The 15,773-nt window shown below is 43.8% G+C and overlaps 1 protein-coding gene across 2 annotated transcripts in view; it reads left to right on the forward strand.

Moving 5' to 3' along the window:
* The window catches only part of STK32B (serine/threonine kinase 32B), a 537,210-nt gene that overhangs the window by 186,929 nt on the left and 334,508 nt on the right, over positions 1-15,773 (forward strand). The gene's annotated exons all lie outside the window — the stretch shown is intronic.

The following is a 15,773-nucleotide window of genomic DNA, read 5'->3' on the forward strand; positions in this document are numbered from 1 at the left end:
CCAGGGGTGTAACTGAGAGGAGATAAGTTAGACAGTTATGTTAAGCGGCTAACTCTGATATTCAGAGTTAGCTGGCTACTTTAGCCGGCTTATAGGGTGATGCATCAAGCTGTGATTTGGGCTCTCATGCAATGAGCTGCTTTGTATGGGATTTTCATGCATGAATTATGGAAATTCACAAAAAGTAGCTCATGCACAGGTAATCCAATGTAAATAAATTAACGGGACCAACTTTGAAAGTTGTCAACCATGTTAATTTAGCTATAGCTCCTGGGAAAATGTTAATTGGGACATTATTGTGGGTCCCAATGCTCCCACATGATAGTTAAAGGGCCAGCTTATGGAAATTAAAAAAGTAGCCAAAAGTAAAACAATTTTGAACTGCCTCCTCAGCCTGGAGCTGCCACTTGAGGTCACCATGATGGCCAAATTTTAAAAAATTGCTCAGCTGATCATGCTACAACAGCCTCCATTTCCTCCAACAATGTCACCATAGGTAAAAAATACATCTTTGTGTATCCCCATCCCCTTTTAAAAATACCAAGCAGTGGCAGATTCCCCCATACCCCTTCTCTCCACCCCCAAATGAAAAAATATGTAATTGATGTAGAGGGACCCCTTTCTCCACTGGACCCCCCAATAAATGATCATTGGGATCGAGGTCTCGTGACGTGAGGGTGGAGTAGGTCATGTGCCTGCCTAGCTCCGGATCCCCACCTCCCATTTTTTTGTTTTTGACCGGGCTGAAAGGAGAGTTGTTCACAGAATTATAGGTGATTTTGCTGTAGAGAATTCTGTGTAACAAAATGATCCATTTTTTTTTTAGCACATATGTATTATTTTATGGTCTCAAAACTACAATGCTGTGAGAAGGAGAAAACTAAAATGGTGAGTTCAAAAATGGCAGCTTCCCTAAGTGCTCCTCCATCTCTGGAAGTGGCTGAACCTAGAGGTACAGAGATGGTGGCAGAAGTTGTGGCCACTAGAGGTGTGAATCATGTGATTGATCGTCTTAACAATCGATTTTGGCTGGGGGGGAGGGTCGGGTTTTTTTGTTTTAAAAAATCATTAAAAATCGTAAATCGGGGGAGGGTGGGAAAACCAGCACACCAAAAAAACCCCTAAAACCCACCCGAACCTTTAAAAGAAATCCCCCACCCTCCCGAACCCCCCCAAAATGTTTTAAATTACCTGGGGTCCATTGGGGGTTCCCGACGCGATCTCCCTCTCTCTCTCTCTCTGGCCACGGCTGCGTTGAGAAATGGCGCCGGTGGCCCTTTGCGCTTATCATGTGACAGGGCAAAGGTAGCGCCGGCACCATTTTGTTTCCTGGCTCCCGACGTCACACCTGCTGGAGATCGCCCCCGGACCCCCGCTGGACCCCCAGGGACTTTTGGCCAGCTTGGGGGGGGCCTCCTGACCCCCACAAGACTTGCCAAAAGTCCAGCGGGGGTCCGGGAGTGACCTCCTGCACGCAGGCCGTATTGCCAATCTTCAAAATGGCGCCGGCGCTTCCTTTGTGACCTCCTGCACGTGGGCAATATGGCCCACGTGCAGGAGGTCGCTCCCAGACCCCCGCTGGACTTTTGGCAAGTCTTGTGGGAGTCAGGAGGCCCCCCCAAGCTGGCCAAAAGTCCCTGGGGGGCCAGCGGGGGTCCGGGGGTGATCTGCACGCGTGACGTCAGGAGCCAGGAACCAAAATGGCGCCAGCACTACCTTTGCCCTGTCACATGATAAGGGCAAAGGGCCACCGGCGCCATTTCTCAACGCAGCCGTGGCCAGAGAGCTGGAGATCGCGCCGGGACACCCCCACTGGACCCCAGGTAATTTAAAACATTTTGGAGGAGTTCAGGAGGGTGGGGGATTTGTTTTAAAGGTTCGGGTGGGTTTTAGGGCTTTTTTTGGTGTGCCGGTTTTCCCGCCCTCCCCCGATTTACGATTTTTAACGATTTTAAAAAAAAAGAAAACACGAAGATAAAATTTCCCTCCCCCCCCAGCCAAAATCGATCGTTAAGACTATCAATCACACGATTCACACCCCTAAAAGACATGGCCCCCTAGGATTTAATTTGTAAACCATACTTATCAGAAAGTTGTAGTCCTGTTCCTATAGCAGCTGCATGCAAAACTCCAGTCCAAGTATTGCGCACATAATAACCCTAGTGAAGGCTGCAGGATCTGGATTGCAAGATCAGAGAGAAGATCAACCCAATCATGGCCAGGTGATAATCAACCCATTCCCCCATATAGCAAGGCAGTCAGGTATTAATGTTCTCCACAATGATAAAGCTTAAGCTTCAAAACACTCCCCTTGATTACTTAAACATCCTCAGCCATTTCATACTGGATATCATTAACACTTGAGCCAAGCTGTGTGATGATGGGTGGGTAGAGAATTGCCATTCCTAAGCCTCATTCTGATTAACTCATGTAGGCAAAATGAATCTTCTTTACACGTGCTGAAATCAATGTTAATTGCAATACGCACAAATCAGCCGGTGTGCACATGTCACTCATCAATGTTAATTGATAGCATGCACAAATCAGTTGTGCACGTTCATGTAAATCATCAGTTAACTGGCAGCGCACACAAATCAGCCAGCATGCATATATTGCGCATCAATTTTAATGGCCCACGTACTCAACTGCTATGCACACAGATTGGACCCACCTGTGTATGTAATATACACAGGGAGGGGTGCAAATTATGCAGCCAACAAAACTTTATTGACCCATTCACTGTCCTACTTGCACCATGTCTCAGGTACATGGAGCAATGATCAGGAAGCCTAACTTCCTACCAGCTAAGGTAGACATGATTGTTGAGCATTTCATACAGTTGCAGAATCTGCTGTATGGTCCCCAGTCCAAGAGGGTGAGTACATAATGGAAGGAGCAGATATGGAAGAGGATTGGACATGCAATCAACTCTGTGTTCCATGACAGCCGTAGCACTGGGGAGCTGATGCACAAATGGCGGGACCTGAGGAGGCATGTCAAGCAGAAACAGACACAGAAGATTGCAGAGGGACAAGGCAGCCACATCAGCTTCACCCTATCAGAGCAGCTGGTTCTGAGCACCTTATCTGAAGCAGCTGTGGGTAGACTTGGGCAGCTAGACACCATGCAATAACTACAGCAGGAAGGTAAGCATTGTATTTTGCATTCTAAAAGTAGGCTATGTCTACAGATATCCATCAGGTACTTCTTTATAAGTGAGACAGTACAACCTTATTAAACATAATGCCATAGTAATGTATAATATGCAAACCATTTGGTTACATCTCTACCTATCTGTATGTACACAGTACAGACCAGCATACATCTTTTGTCTGTTGCTGCTTTGTTGATTTCACTTATCATGTGAAACTGTGCAGTGGTCTTTCTGGTGTGTATGAAGATATGCTGTCACCTATAATACAATCAATTTTTTTAATGGCAAAATAAAATACATTGTTTAATGCGTTGTTGCATAGCCTGTATATTAAAGAGCTTAAGGGATGTTCTTTGTTGGGGCTAAGCTATCTCCTCTGTCCATTTCCCCATCAAAGTTCCCCAAGGGATAGCAAGCGTATGTGGGCCCAAAAATAACCTTCTATTCCAATGTCAGAGGTAACATCTATTGTGTGGTTTTTTTCTGTGTTTTCCTACAGCTTTAGGGAAAAGGCACCTTTATAAAGGAGTCTGCAAAAACAGGATGTCTGTTTAAAGCATGAGTGTGTAAAATGTGTGTGCAGCTACAAGCAGGGCCCCAAGATTTAAACAAGTTAGGATGTAATGATTTTCTATCTTCTATCTCCTAGCCCCTCAAGGCAGGGGCTGTGCAAATGTTTAGCCTCCCTGGTGTGCGGGTGGGATCAGCTAACAGTGAATGCATCCCTGACCACAGTAACTGTCCTAAACAGTGACTCCAAAAGTCCATTCTGACTGTGTCTTGTGTCCTAGCAGTGGAAATTACATTAGGGGTGTCTTTGTGAATTTCTCTGCTTCTCTCCCCTTTCATTACTCTTCAAAAGACAGGGCCTTATCTTTGTATGAGTGGTAGACTGTGACCCAAATATGTAGAGCACACATGGCAGACTTACTAGATGTGGTCTTGCCTATCTCCCCCATGTGGTTTCTATTTGGTTGTATTTCACCTATCAGAGTTCGAGATCCTGGTTCACGCCTGCTGTTACAAAAAGCTAGTCTAGTGGGGAAAAAGGTTATTTTGCTAGTTTGGCGGTCCTCGGACACACCGTCCTTTTGGGTTTGGAGGAACCATTTCCATGCAATGATGACGATGGAGAGTATGGCTGCTCGGGGTTCTCCACGTCGGTGCCATCTGTTTTTAAACATCTGGAATCCTTATCTTCAACAGCTTTCCCACCTGGCACATAGTCTTGTGCTGAACGACTGAGTGGAGGATTGCTTCTGTATACATGGACACTCCTGACGATCATGATAACGATGCCTTCTCTCATCTGTCTGTTCTGTATAGTGATGGACTGTTGGAGGGGGTGGGAGGGTGGGGAGGGGCTGGGGGGACTTGCTGGAGGGTAAATGTTGAAATGTTTATTGGTTCTGTTTGCATCTAGGAGGGATCTGAAACCACCCTCCTCATAGTTACTGTATGCTCTTTGAAAAAACCCAATAAAATTGTTTAAACATAAATTGCTCTGTCTCCTTAAAATTTCATAATACCCAAGCGCTCTGCCTCAGGGACTCCCACCTGGAGTGTAAATCAGGGTAGGGGCAATACCATGGATGGCACCTGCCCTTGCTGAAGATCCTGCTGTGTCCCAGCCACCTGCATCTCAGCCTGCACCAGGCTATCCCTCGATAGCACCTCAGCAAGAACCACACCCGCCTGCACCACCTGTCATGCTTCCGCCACCAGTACTACCATTGCCACTGCTGCCTCCGGCTGTACCTTCCTGCAGCCATGAACTTGAACTGCCACAACCTTCTTTGCCCTCTGAGGGCAGCATGAGCAGTTGCAGGAGTCTACTGCACAGGAGCTCCAGGTTGGGGCAGCATAAGCTTCCTGAAGTCAGAAAAAGAGACTGGTCAAGGAAGTGATGCTTTACTTTGTTATCCTTTATTTTGCTGCAATTATTTGTAGGGATGTGAATCGTTTTAGGACAATTAAAATTATCGTCCGATAATTTTAATATCGTCTTAAACCGTTATGGAACACAATACAATAGAGATTCTAACGATTTATCGTTATAAATCGTTAGAATCGTGAGCCGGCACACTAAAACCCCCTAAAACCCACCCCCGACCCTTTAAATTAAATCCCCCACCCTCCCGAACCCCCCCCCCCCAATGACTTAAATAACCTGCGGGTCCAGCGGCGGTCCGGAACGGCAGCGGTCCGGAACGGGCTCCTGCTACTGAATCTTGTTGTCTTCAGCCGGCGCCATTTTCCAAAATGGCGCCGAAAAATGGCGGCAGCCATAGACGAACACGATTGGACGGCAGGAGGTCCTTCCGGACCCCCGCTGGACTTTTGGCAAGTCTTGTGGGGGTCAGGAGACCCCCCCCAAGCTGGCCAAAAGTTCCTGGAGGTCCAGCGGGGGTCAGGGAGCGATTTCCCGCCGCGAATCGTTTTCGTACGGAAAATGGCGCCGGCAGGAGATCGACTGCAGGAGGTCGTTCAGCACTCTCTCTCGTGTTTCTATACCAGTGTTCTGTAGTCAATCACAATGTGGCAGGTACGCAAAAACAGATAAATTACATCAATAATAAAACAAGCAGATAAATGTAAAACATTATAAGGTCAAAAACAGATTAGAATAAATTAAAATTATATAATCATATGAAAAAAAAGACTAAGTTAATAAAAGTCAAAATAAAAAAGAGAGAAGGCCTCAATTAAAATTCCAGTTTCCAATGCCAACCAATATAGAAAGCCTTATTTTAACCATCAGTCTCATAGGATAACTTAAAAAGCCATGTCTTCAATCCTTTCTATGTTTCTATGTATCATTTTAAAACGAAAGAAAAATGAGTGAAATTTTGTGTTTGGTTTTGTTCTGCTATTATTTTGCCCTAGCCACCATTTTTAATTAAAACCCACACTCGTCTGGTTTAAAAAAATATTCCTAGGCTTTCTCCTGACCTTATTGTACCTTCGTGCACTCCCTCCAGGTTCTCCCCAGCTTACCCACTGTCCAAATAGTTGACAATTGATGACAAGTTTATATAGAAGTTTTATTCTTTATAATAAACCTTGGTTATAGTCACTGTTTCCCTAAATAGATTTTGTAATTTAGTTTTCTCAAATTCTGCAACAGCATGTTCTTTTTATTATAATCCTGTTGATTTCCAGGAAGATTGCAGTGAAACAAACACAGGTATTAGGCTTTTCCTAGCATCATATAGTTTTCTTATTGATGGATAGTGACCTGACAGAGTCATAAAGATCCAAAACTCTTAACAATTGTTGTCAAAGGACAAGTTTCAGCTAATAGCATGACAACATGGCCCAATTTTTTACTTTGATTTAATAAAGCAATCTATAGCTTATAGCACTAGTCTCTATTACCATATTTCACTCTTTTTTTTATCAGTCAGGACCACTTACATATACAGCTACTATCAAGTAGTGATGTTTATGTTCCTATGATATTATATTTTAACAAGGTATTCTGTTTAATCATTCTAAACACATTCAAATGCTGTGTGAGATTTTCTTTAGCATCTGACCAGTTTGCATTTCACAGTGAAAGTTTCTGCTATAGGCATATAGTTAAAAGCATGCTACATCGTGTTCTTTTAGGGGGAAAGTAGATGGATATGCTCTGATTTAATGGCAAATACTATTTCTACAGTTTAAGTGGGGTATCGCAGAATTGTTTAAAATTATACATACCTCAGTCTAGATTTAAGAATCAGAAAAAATAAGGGTGGAAAAGCACAGAAGGCCTTCAATTCAGTTTGCCTGCATACATTTCAAATACCTTAAATGTGAATTTAAAAGCTGGATGCGCGCCAAAACCAGGAGATCGGTGAGCATCTAGCACATGCGCATGTCCATCCAATTTTAGAATCCACCTACCTATGTGCACAAGTACTGATGTGTGAATATCTCGCATTAGGTAAAAACGGGGCATGGGCATGCCAGGCGGTTTAAGAGATATGTGTGCATGTAGCTTATGCACCTGGGTGCGCACCCAGGTCCCATTCAGCATAAAGTTACTTCTGCTATGGATGAGGTGTAAGTTCGCATAAAACTATTTCCAGCCATCTATGAAGTGTTTGAGAGGTCTGGGTTAACTGGGGGCAGTGCAGGCTAAAGGACCAGGGGGGCTGGAGGACCTAGCTGCAGACTGGGCAAACTGGTGGCCGAAATGGTGAAACTGCTCATGGCCTGGATGCGTGCCTCATATAAAATTCCCTCACTTGCGCATCTCAAAGTCGACATTATGCTGCTGTGCTTGTATAACCTTAAAATTAGAAGCACACAAACACGCATCGGGGCTATTTTATAACACGCACACGAGTGTGCGCACATGATATAAAATTGTAGTGCATCTGGTTGAGCCCATACACACATATAGGTGTGTGCCCGTGTTCCTGTTTTAAAGTTACCATCTTATCTTTTCCCTCTTTTCCTGCAACTTAGAGAATGGAAAATGTTTCACAGAAGTTTTGCCATTCTGGAAGTTGCAGCAAACTAGGGATAAGATGAGCCATCTGAAAACTGCCTTTTATGTTTTTCTGCACTCATTTTGCCAGATTCTTAAATCTAGCCTGATTCTTTAACAGCCCTCCCCAACTCCTTCTACCACCTCCCTTTTGCTAGAGAAATATTATTTGTAATTGAACCTGAGCAAGGAAAAGCTTGTGGTAAAAAGCTTAATGGATTTGTTTTGCCTGACACTTAAATCTGCCTCTTGAATCTAATCTAAAATGAAGCATTCTTTAAAAAAAAAACATTTTCCCAGTTTTCTGCTCTATTTTATCGTCTCTTAAAAACCATGCTTGCTCTACTTCTAATTAAACTCCTCACCTCCCCCAGGTCACTGGTGATAATTAAGTCACTTTGTTGAGGTCATTGTGGACAAGGGACTTGCAGTGTAGCCAATCTAACTCCAGGTCCCCATGAGAGTATTATGATCTAGTCCTGTTTGTTCTCTCACACGTTATTGATTTAGACAGCTCATAAAAGAACAAATTGACAACATCCATCAACTATGAAAACTAAGTCATTCAAGACTTTCATGCTTACAAATATAAATGATGATTACACAGGGCAAGTGATAGAGAGAATATCTGAACTAAAGATCATGAGCAGATAGATCTTAATAAAGAGGAAAAATAAAGGAGCCAATTGATACAGTGATTCTCGACCCAGTCCTTTGGACACACCCAACCAGTCTGGTTTTCAGGATATCCAAAAGGAATATGCATGAGATAGGTTTGCATGCACTGCCTCCATTATATATGCTAATCTATCTCATGCTTATTCATTGTGCATACCCTGAATACCAGTCTTACTGAGTGTGTCCAAAGGACTGGATGTAGAAACACTGCATTAATGGGATAATTAAAATGCAACTGCTCCATGACCACAGCCTAAGAACTGAAAGGGCAAGTTATTCAGGCAATAGTAGAGAAGGTTAACATTTTTTTTATAGAAGGCACTTGAAAGCTATGGCAGTAGAGTTGCTAGCTGGTTCTATATTTTCAGGACAAGTTGATCCTGTCCTGGATTTACCTCACTGAATGCAGCTTGTAGTGTTGTCATTCATAGGGAAAGCAATAGGGAAATCAGAACTACAACTCCCTGCATATAATGAAGTAAAACCAGGACTGGATTAACCTGACCTGAAAATCTAGAGCCAGTTGGCAACCCCTAAGTGACAGATGTATGGGTATTGTTGGGAATGGGAGGTCACATTGCAAAATAAAAAATTATGCTAACCTCCAAGTAAAGCATCAAGTTGCCTCATAACATTTTCAAAATGTGCAAAATTAATGCAGCAATCCTTGTAGTTTCCAACATCATAATCCTCAATGCCCCAAGTTTACCTATCACCTTAAATCCCGCATGTCTACTATTCCAGACACTGACCAAGAGACTGATATATTAAGGTGTGCTGAAATTTTCACAGAAGTCAAAATGTTATGTCTATACATTTTCTACCAGGTTTTTCATGCAAATGAGCCTGGTAGAAAACTTAATACACAGAAGTTGCCTATGAATAGCTTTATAAAAGGATGACAATACTTAACTGAGGAATAGACATCTTTTCATAAAAATAACCAGTAAAGGCCTTATAATGTATATTTTGTATTGTAAACAGTAAATGAGTAAGTTTGCATGATTTTGCATTGCTGGTCATTAACTTTGAGTTAGCATGAAATTTTGAAAGAGTAAACGTAACATGCATAAGTTACTACATATGAAACAAATAAAATTAGCAAAGTCCACTTTGTATGTAAAAAGGTAAACTTGTGCATCTAAACCCAAAAAGATTATCTTTTATTTAACAGTAGGGTAGGGTAGGGTGTGGACAGCAAATTTCAGTGACAATATTGTCCTTCAGGTGACTAAAGTATTGTTAGCAGTGTACCTAAACACTATTCTTGCTAAGTTATGAAAAGATAATACCTCTTTTATAGGGGTAGGCAACTCTAGTCCTGGAGTGCCACCAACAGGCCTGGTTTTCAGGATATCCATAATGAATTTGCATGAAATATATTGGCCTACAATGGAGGCAATGCATAGAAATCTTATCTCATGCATCTTCATAAGGGATGTCCTGAGAGCAAGTCCTGTTTTTGGTACTCCTGGACCAGAGTTGCCTACCCCTGCTCTATTAGCAGAAAGGAAATTAGAGACCCAAACAACAAAGGAGAAGTTGCTACCAACTCTGCAGGGTTAACCCTACAGAAGCTTGGTTTTCTAGATATCCACAATGAATATGCATGAGACAAATGTGTATACATTGGAGACAGTACATGCACATTTCTCATTTATATCCATTGTGGATATCCTGAAAACCAGCTCTGTTTGTGGCTCTTCAGGAGTGGAGATGGCCACCCCCCACCCTACTGTTAAATAAAAGATAATTTTTGACAAGTAGTGTATTATGAATATAATTTTGCTTTTTTTGTGCATTATGAACTTTATTTGGATGTCAGAAAGAAGTGTGAAGTTATCTGTGTAAAATAAAAAGCATCAAGGGACCTATTTTGGGTCACGCTATCTTAGCAGATCTGAACGCCAAAGTATCAAGCCACAGAAGTCACCATGAGAATGTTCAATACTGGTAGACTGTTTTTTCACGGTATTGAAAGATTTCCATGCATAAACATTGGACAGTAACTTTCAAACTGGTGTGCGGGCGCAATGTATGTACATTCATCAGCCCATGTCCACGGAATTGGCTATTTTATAATATACGTGCATATATTCGCACATGTTATAAAATAGGCTGTGTGCACGCATATATACATTGAATTTTAAGTGGGCATGTGCTTGTGCATGCAAATCCTGCTTCTACTGCGTAAGAGGGCGATTTTAAAAGGGACATGATCCAATGCTATTGCCAGTTAACATTTCTTTCCCAGTTCACCCAGTTAAGAGAGAGGACCTCCAAACTCCCCTAGTTTTAAAGCCTGCACTCTCCTCCAGTTAGCTATGATTCTTTAAATACCACAGATCTGCCTAGTTTTCTTACTTTAATGACTTGCACAGCATCCATAGCAGAAGTAAAGTTACGAGGCAGGGGGCCTTGGCGAGCACTGGATCACATAATTATTTACACGCAAATTTCTGGTTCAAGTCCCAAAATGCCTATGTACTGTCCATGCTCATGCCCCGCCCAGACCACACTCATGCCCCGCCCCTTTTTTGAAATGTTCTGAGATGCACATGCTCCAGGAGATACGTGTGTATTTCAGAGGCTTATAAAATGTGCTGGGCATGCTGAAGCCCGACATATTCACACATTCCCTAATTAATGCATGTGCTGTGCTTTTCAAAATCACCTTTTAATGTAGAATTTACTTTTTCAGAAAGAAACTTAAACCTCCCTGAGATGTAGCTGTATCATGAGAAATCACTCTTGATGTGATTTTCCTTGCAAAATTTAACGTATGCATAATTACCAGTAAGCTGATGTGCACGATTTATCAGATCATTATTGATTTTGCATAAGTTTTGTGAACAGGTTTGGTAAAGAAAAACAGCATGTAAAAATTGAATATAGTGTTCACTATTTTTTGCAAACGCAATGTAACTCCAATTTAGGGTACATAAAATGTAACCAGTGGCTGGGAGTCCAAATCTTTTATTGGTCACTAGGGATTTTGAAATGTAATTGAGCAGATGGTGTAATGCATCCCAAGATGAACTTAGGAGCAGATGGTTTAAGGTATTCCAAGATGAATTTCTTTCTTAAACAGAGAAAACCTTTCCCCTCGGAGGCTGAACAGATGCTTCCCTAAGCAAATTACTTTTCTACCCCAGGAACAGTTCACTGATAATGTTGACATCTGCAAACCCACACCTTGGATTGGTGGTTCCAATAATGTCAAATTTATTAAACACAAATGGGCCGATTCAGTAAAGTCCGTGGGAGAGCACACAGGCCACTCGCCTGTGCGCGCAATTCTGTATTTAAATGAGGCCCAGCAGTAGAAACAGGCAAAAGGAGGCACTAGGGACACTAGCGCGTCCCTAGCGCCTCCTTTTGGCCCGGAGCGGTGGCTGTCAGCGTGTTTGACAGCCGATGCTCAATTTTGCCGGCATCGGTTCTCGAGCCTGCTGACAGCCACGGCCTCGGAAACCGGACGCCGGCAAAATTGAGCGTCCGGTTTTCGACCCAACAGCCGCGGGCCGACTTCAAATTTTTTTTTTCTTTTTTTTACCCTTCGGGACCTCCGACTTAATATCGCATTGATATTAAGTCGGAGGGTGCAGAGAAAAGCAGTTTTTACTGCTTTTCTGTGCACTTTCCCGGTGCCCGAAGAAATTAGCGCCTACCTTTGGGTAGGCGCTAATTTCTGAAAGCAAAATGTGCGGCTTGGCTGCACATTTTGTTTTCTGAATCGTGCGGGAATACCTAATAGGGCCCTCAACATGCATTTGCATGTTGAGGGCGCTATTAGGTTCGGCGGGTTGGACGTGCGTTTTCGGCCCCTTACTGAATAAGGGGTAAGGGAAAACACGCGTCCAATGGCGGGTTAACAATGCGCTCCATCGGAGCGCACTGTACTGTATTGGCCCAAAAGATAGGTTGCCTTTAACAAGTTTAACTTCCAGAGACTTCCCCAGGAAATGACCAGGCAGACAGGAGCAAAATAAGAATTCCCAGCACAAAAATTGCCTTATGGTTGTATTTTCAAAAGAGTTCCATGTGTAGAAATAGCATATATTGTAGCAATTTCCAAAAACCCATTTACAGGCATGAAACCTTTTGCAAATTACCTCCTAACTGTGAAGAATTCATTCCTGGCAAAATCCAGACCAGTTTGTCATTTACAAGTTCATTCACTTACTCAGTTCTTTCAGTTGAGGTAAATGATTTGACTTTCATAAGGTAGACTGTTCCTTCATCTGTTGTTCCCATGGTGATCCCAGCAGCTCTTTAGAAAGAAGAAGGCCTTATGTCTTGAAGGACTATATTCACTACCTTCATGGAAAACAAATTAACCACGCTTCTGCACCCATAGGCCCTGTTGGAAGCTGTGGTTTAACCTCAGTGTTCAAAGTAATTAGTCCAGCAGAAAGAATGCACATATCACTTAATAGTAACTTCAAAACAACAGAATACTATTTATTTGAGAAACTAAACATCTTTGCAAAACAAGAATGCCTACTCTTTTCAGAAGCTGCAACACAGATGCTGGGTAGATCAGATGAGAAACCAGAAAGCAGCAAACAGGGAGAAAGAGAGAAACAAGATGTGTCTTATCTTATGACATCAGCTCAATCACCTTGTCCAATCACAGGCAGTAAGTGCTAAACAGTGAAAGAGGGAAGACATTTTAACATTCTTGTTAGACAGAAAATTAACCAAATGAGAGGGATAAAAATGAATTTATCCCCTTTATATTTTAGAGATGTGCATTTCAATTAAAAAAAATAAACTATTGAAAATCTACAAAATGTAATTGGTTTTCATGTTTTGCTTTGAAAAAATAAGTCACTTTCAGGCCTAGGTCCAGCCTGAGCCCATGGCCTTGCCTAGGAATAAGCCGAGGCCCAAAACAGGGGCTACAGCATATTCCTGAGCATGACACTGGTGTCTTGCCCTAGACCTAGGGTTGTGGCCTATGCCCAAATGTGAAACTGGAGTCTCTGCCTAGGCCTGAAGCTGAGCTTTGGCAGAGACTCAAGCAAAGGCCCAGACCTGAAAAAGTTTTCCGGTGTCAGGAAACTTCCTGACCCCCACGTACCTCATCCACCGGAGATCCAATGAAATGGCTCAGCACCGACACCTAGGATCAGGCTCAGGACACATGCCTAGGACTGGACTGGAGGCCTGGTCCTGAAACTGGTGCCTTGGCCTAGGCCATCGGGCCAAGATCCAGAGGTTGGGTCCTGATTTCCAAGCCTCGGCCCAGTCCCAAACCTGACACTGGAGACTCAGCCTAGGCCCAGGACTAGGCCTGATGCCAGGTACAGGGCCTGGCCTAGAAGCCTGGACCTGATGTTAGGGCCTCAGCTTAGGTCAAGGCACAGGACCAGACCAAAAGCCAGAGCCAGGCCTGGAGGCTGGGTTCCGATGCCTGGGCCTTGGACCGGGCCCTACACCAGAGAATGGCATGGAGGCTGGGTTCCAACATCTGGGCCACAGCTCAAGCCCAGGCCAGACGTCAAGGCCCACAATCAGGACCAACGCCAGCACTTGGTCTGGAGGTCATGTCTCGATGCTGGGGCCTCTGCCTCAGCCTAAGCACAAGCCGGGAGGCAGGGGACCAGTCCATAGTGATCCCCTTCTTTCTTCTCTTCTTAAAATGACATCATCCACTGAGGATGCGCCAGAGTAACTTAATTCTGGCACCTTCTTCCTCAGCAGAGGGTGCCAATTTGATATAAGACACTTCATTTAGACCTCTTCTTCAGATTCTAGGGATGTGCAGAGGGCACAGATTTGTCTGATTCGGCATTCGTATTCGTCGGCGGGAAAATTTGTTGCATTTGTCCAATGGCGCCCCCGATACGTTGATACATGCATTCGTTTTACGGTTCCCATTAAAGTCAATGGGGGAAGTATTTGCAGCCTATTTTTGGCTGCAGAATTGGGGTTTTCTTATCAATTTTGTTGAAACTTCTGGGGAGCAATCATCAGAACAACAAAAGAACTCCAAGGTACTTAGACTGTGGCAAAGTGGCATCAAAGTGGCATGAATAGCCTAAGGCACTGTAAGGGGGGAAAGGGGTACCAGAAGTGGCAAGTGTGCTTTAACAGAGGCACAAAGCACAGTAGCAAGAGTGTCAAAAACACACCACAGCTTTAAAAGAGAGCACCAATAACAGATGCATGAACCCTCGAAGGCAGCATGGCAGGCAAAGCGGCAAGACAAGTGGCATCTTGAAGGAGGAACATAGCAAGCAGAAAGACTAGCACCAACACACTGAACAACTATGATAGTGGTCAGAACACCACAAGCAGTTGAGTGAGGCATCTGGTGTATGGCAGCAAGGCACAGAGGCAGAGGGTAGATATAGGCTGGCTACACCTGGGGAGAGTTCCCTTTCCTTTCTACAGGAAAGGGCTCCCTATAATGGGTTCGCCCCTAGAGTGGAGTGTTTCCGTTGGTGTCTAGTGAGCTCTCGCTGGTCTTTTAAAATCTGGTGGAGTTAGCAGATATACAAATGAGAATTTTCAAGGCCGAGGTGGAGTAGGTTTCCATGTAAACAGCGGTTCAACATGGGTCAGAGGGTAGATACAGGCTGGCTACACCCGGGGAGAGTTCCCTTTCCTTTGTGCAGGAAAGGGCTCCCTAGAATGGGTTCACCCCTAGAGTGGGGTGCTTCCATTGGCGTCTAGTGAGCTCTCGCTGGTCTTTTAAAATCTGGTGGATGTAGCTGATATACAAACGAGAGTTTTCAAGGCTGAGACGGAGGAGGGTGCATGTGAACAGTGGTTCAACATGGGTCAACCAGTACTAAGAGATAGGCTGCAACACCAGGGAGAGTTCCCTTTCCTATGAGCAGGAAAGGGCTTCCTTGGAATGGGTAGGCCCCTAGAGTGAAGCACGAGCCTTCAAAGTGTGGCGACCTGGAGCAGGGTGCCATGTGAACAGCGGTTCAACATGGGTCAAAAGGTACTAAGTGATAGGCTGCAACACTGGGGAGAGTTCGCTTTCTTTGAGCAGGAAAGGGCTCCCTGGAAAGGATTGGCCCCTAGAGTGTATAATGGTACAAATTGTTAGGATTTAAGCATTTGCAAACAGATCATGACTTCATAACCAAGACGGAGGAAGTTCTCTTCTCTGCCCTGAAACTAAAGAAAACTGCTTGTTTTATTTAATTATCCATGCTGTGAAGGATTACTAGTTTTAATTGTCAGAAACTGAGGTTTCCCTTTGCAACAAGGGTTCAGCCATTAGGACTGGACATAAGGCCTGGACGAACAGGCAGAGCAGTTGAGGACAGAGGTCAAGCCCATGTATGGACATAAGGCCTGGACAGACAGGCACAGCAATAGAGGACAGATGTCAAGCCCACTTAGGGACATAAGGCCTGGGCTGACAGGCACAGCAATAGAGGACAGTGGTCAATCCCACCTAGGGACATAAGGCCTGGATGAACAGGAACAGCAGTC

Source organism: Rhinatrema bivittatum, chromosome 1 (genome assembly GCF_901001135.1).
Source record: "Rhinatrema bivittatum chromosome 1, aRhiBiv1.1, whole genome shotgun sequence".
Lineage (NCBI taxonomy): Eukaryota > Metazoa > Chordata > Amphibia > Gymnophiona > Rhinatrematidae > Rhinatrema > Rhinatrema bivittatum.